The sequence below is a fragment of the Palaemon carinicauda genome, chromosome 43, assembly GCF_036898095.1.
Source record: "Palaemon carinicauda isolate YSFRI2023 chromosome 43, ASM3689809v2, whole genome shotgun sequence".
Lineage (NCBI taxonomy): Eukaryota > Metazoa > Arthropoda > Malacostraca > Decapoda > Palaemonidae > Palaemon > Palaemon carinicauda.
Genome location: NC_090767.1, coordinates 45729823 through 45734732, shown reverse-complemented (window position 1 = coordinate 45734732; position 4910 = coordinate 45729823). Strand labels below are relative to the sequence as shown.

At 33.5% G+C, this 4910-nt stretch overlaps 1 long non-coding RNA gene across 1 annotated transcript in view; it reads right to left on the bottom strand.

Moving 5' to 3' along the window:
- The window catches only part of LOC137633400 (uncharacterized), a 601319-nt gene that overhangs the window by 465595 nt on the left and 130814 nt on the right, over window positions 1-4910 (bottom strand). The window contains exon 2 of the long non-coding RNA XR_011042192.1: window positions 4694-4828. This is a non-coding gene — a long non-coding RNA (uncharacterized lncRNA). The remainder of the gene's footprint in view (window positions 1-4693; window positions 4829-4910) is intronic.

The window sequence follows — 4910 nt, the reverse complement described above, 5'->3', positions numbered from 1 at the left end:
CATAAAATATATCTGTTTCTAGTCCACTGTAGGAAAAGTGTTCCAAGAGGTAAAAATATCCCAAAGAGGAGAGGAAATAAGGCAATATTTAAACTACAAGAGAAGTAATGAGCAATCGAAATATAATATTTTAAGAACAGTAGCAACATTAAGATAAATCTTTCATATTTAAACTATAAAAAGTAAAAAAGAAAAAGGAAGAGGAATAAGATATAACAGCATGCCCTAGTGTACCCTCAAGCAAGAGAACTCTAACCTAAGACAGTGGAAGACCATGGTACAGAGGCTATTCCACTACCCTAGAATAAAGAACAAAAATTTGATTTTGGAGTGTCCTTCTCCCAGAAGAGCTACTAACCATAGCTAGAGAGTATATTTTACACTTACCAAGAGGAAAGTAGCCACTGAGCAATTACAGTACAGTAGTTAACCCCTTGGGTGAAGAAGAATTGTTTGGTAATCTCAGTGTTGTCAGGTGTATGAGGACAGAGGTGAATGTGGAAAGAATAGGCCAGACTATTTGGTGTATGTGTAGACAAAGAAAAATTAGGCCATAACCAAAGAAAAGGATCTAATGCAATACTGTCTGGCAAGTCAAAGGACCCAATAACTCTCTGGCGGTAGTATCTCAACGGGTGGCTGGGATATAAATACATGAACATACACACACAGACACAGATATATATATATATATATATATATATATATATATATATATATATATATATATATATATATATATATATGTGTGTGTGTGTGTGTGTGTGTGTGTCTGTATATACATACATATATATATATATATATATATATATATATATATATATATATATATATATATATATATATATATATGATATATTTTTCACATTTAGACGTGTTTTTCATATTCAAATAACCCATATACTTTTGCTACATTAATACCTTGATTCTCTTACCGACCTCGGGATCAGAGCCCCAGTGCGGAACCACTCAAAGACAATAGCTTCTGACCTGCCGGGAGTCGAACCCTGGTCCGACAAGCTTGCATAGACAGTGACTTACCACTTGGCCTGGTAAGTCACTGTCTATACAAGCTTGCCGGACCAGGGTTTGACTCCTGGCCGATCAGAAGCTATTGTCTTTGTGTGATTTCACCTGGGGCTCTGATCTCGAGATCATTAAGAGAATCCAGACATTAATGTATCAAAATTATATGGCTTATTTGAATAAGTCCCTTGTCAGGCTGGGAGGAACGTAGAGAGGAGAGGTCCCCTTTTCTGTTTCATTTGTTTGATGTCGGCGACCCCCCAAAATTGGGAGAAGTGCCTTGGCATATATATATATATATATATATATATATATATATATATATATATATATATATATATATATATATATATATATATATACATATATATATATCATCTCAGAAAATAAAACTTTTAAGCTGGTTTAACTAAATGAACGTAATTGGCGTGTATTTTTCCTTATATAAAAAGGAATAAAGAGGAAAAAAAAAGAACAGGAGTCAGGAGGAAGGTGCCCTTCAATTCGCCCATAAATCAGAGGACTTGAGTTAATGATCCCATTTTTCTCCCCTGATCTTTTTGAAGAGGCGTCTCGAATAGCAATTACTTCTTCTTTGAGGAAGGAAAAAATATAAAAGAAAAATGTAGGAAATTCTTTGGTGTAAGAGAAGAACTCTGTTGGGTAAGAGGCGAAGAGGAGAGAAGAGAAGGTTAATAACGGGTATAAAAAATTCGAAATAAAAAAAAAATTATTTTTGTCGTAAAAAAATCAAACATGATAATATCATAATCATCATCATCATCATCATCTCCTCCTCCTACGTCTATTGATGCAAAGGGCCTCGGTCAGATTTTGCCAGTCGTCTCTATATTGGGCTTTTAAATCAATACTTCTCAAAATAATTAAGTGAGATAAAATTCTTTTTTGGTAAAAATGATAATATCATCATCATCATCACCATCATCATCATCATCATCTCCTCCTCCTACGTCTATTGACGCAAAGGGCCTCGGTCAGATTTAGCCAGTCGTCTATATCTTGAGCTTTTAAATCAATACTTCTCCATTCATCACCTCCTACTTCACGCTCCATAGTCCTCAGCCATGTAGGCCTGGATCTTCCCACCTTCTAGCGCCTTGTGGAGCCCAATTAAATGTTCGGTGAACTAATCTCTCTTGGGGAGTGCTAAGAGCATGCCTACACCATCTCCATCTAATATACTGTATAGTAAGTAGTCTCCGGGTTGAGAGGGTGCTAATTGTAAAAATATTTGCCAAAAATACACTAATCAAGACAGGCTAATGAAATTTTGAGGCATTATTAGCACTATAATAAGGCATATCCTCTGTAAGTTTTATCATCCTACAGGGAAAATAAAGGATTTTATGAATAAAAATGTGAAAATTGGAGCTAGCGACTTAAAGTTGTTTGGTGACCAGTGAGAAACTAATGTCTTGAATTGAAATTCGCTCTGTAATTATGTTTGTTTATCCATATGGAACAAGCAGACCAAGTTTTATCAAAATCGAACAGTAAATAAGCACACAGAAAGAAAAAAACGAGGAGGTTAGGTTAGGTTAGGTAGTGATGGTGATGGAGTGATACCTAGAAATAAATATTCACCAAAAATTAAAATTTCGATTTAGGGAAAAAACCTTCTGTGTTTTTCTAGGTATTATGTCACTTAATGGCCTAAAACATCTAAATATTATATTACTTAAGGCATAAGAGCAGGACAAGCAAAGAAATACACCCCTCTCCCGAAAAAGAAAAAACGAGAAATTACGATTTTTGTCTGATGACGAAAATATTGGATATAAAATCATAGTCTCCCCTGAGCTCATTTTCTTTGATATCACTGATATCAGAAAACGTATTTGAACAGTTTTAAAGGGGTAACCTATAAAAATTAGAAAATTACTAATGATATTTCGTATTTTTTCTATTAACATAAGGGGGGCGTTGATGACCAGGGGCGGGGGGGCATTATAGAGGCTGGAGATGAATTCTACACATATCACGGCCTTCTGATATGTAAAAGGAAGACTTTTAGCAAAGAAATAAACAATTGGGAAAATTCACTCCCTCAACCTGGAGAGAACCCTTAAAATATTAAAATCTATTCTTTTACAGATTAGAAAAAAAAAATAATATAAAATTAAACAATACTTTTATAAACTAATTCAGAAAATTGAAAAGATTATTTCCTTTTAGTTAAAAAGAAAATGTATGACCAATGGCTTTTAGGAATTATGCTCAAATTGTTTATAAAGGAAATTTTTAAATAATTATTCCATAACATACATAATACCTAAGTTGTGACGTCATATATTCAATAAACACGGCATATTAAGAAGATATATAATTTCTTCTGACGAGCCAGGTTTATATATTTAGTGATAAAATCACACATATTGACATTAAGGAATTAACTTTATTAGTAAAATAAAAAAACAAAACAGAATATAAGATTAATATGAGCTAAAAGAATGGAGTTAAACGGTAGGACAGGATTAGAAATGAAACTATTAGAGATTACTCGAGTGCCATATGTGGATGAGATCATGGTGAGGGGTAGATGGACATGGTTTGGGCATGACCTTAGCCCTCCCTAAGAGATATTAGTTCACCAAACATTTAAATGGGATCCACAAGGCACTAGAAGAGTTGGAAGACCCACGCCTACATGGTTGAGGACAAATAAGCGTGAAGTGGGAGATGATGAATGGCGGGGTATTGAATTAAAAGCTCAAGATAGAGACGACTGGTGAAATCTAACTAAGGCCCTTTGTGTCAATAGGCGTAGGAAGAGATGATGATGATGATGAAAGAAATTATATAAGTCTTCCTGAAAAATAAATTAAAGTCTGATACCTTTCTATAGAAAGAAAGAAAGTCTTAGAAAAATGTAAAATAAAAAAAATTAACTGCTAGCCAAGGCTTCCACAAGAATGAAAAATAAATATAGTAAAATCTATATAAGAACAAAAATCCTCTTTTCAAAGAAACCTCCTAAGAGAAAAGGGGCAGCTTGATGCATCATTTACCCTTATTCTGAAGCCTTGGCCTCTCCAAAGGCCCATTCAAGTACATAATTACGCCTTAGATTTACTCCTTCCAAAGGCCCTATAGAGTTGCTTCGTTTTTACCGACATAATATTTGAACTGGCTGCAATATGAGAAGGTCTTCAGGTAGTTCTTGGAATAGAGCCTATAAATCTCTCTCTCTCTCTCTCTCTCTCTCTCTCTCTCTCTCTCTCTTTATTTATAAATACACACACACACACATATATATATATATACATATATATATATATATATATATATACACTGCATATAATACTATATATATGTGTGTATGTATATATATAGAGATATGGATATATTTATATATATATATATATATATATATATGTATATATATATTTATATATATATATATATAAATATATACATACACACATATATATAATATATATATACATTATATATATACACTATATATATACATACATATTTGGCCACTCTCCTTCACCACGCTGGCCAGTGCTGACTGGCTACTGGTTATAGTGAGAGATTTGTCCAATCACTTACAGCAAACCTGCCTACTATGGATGTCCATTACTAGTGCAACTCACCGCAAACTAATCAACATTATCATCAACAAAACCGACAGCAAACTTACCAGTTATCAGCAGCAACAAACGTTTCTCAGTTCGGCCCAAATCTTAACTCTTCTTCTCCTGCATTTTGGCTTCTAGAGTTATGTTCGAATTCTGTTTGTTCTTGAGAAAAATGTTGAAGTCGTAGACTTTCATATCTGAAATAATAATGAGGCAACATTAGGTTTATGTCAGCTTTAGTCCACGAGAAAAGGTTATTATTATTATTATCATTATTAT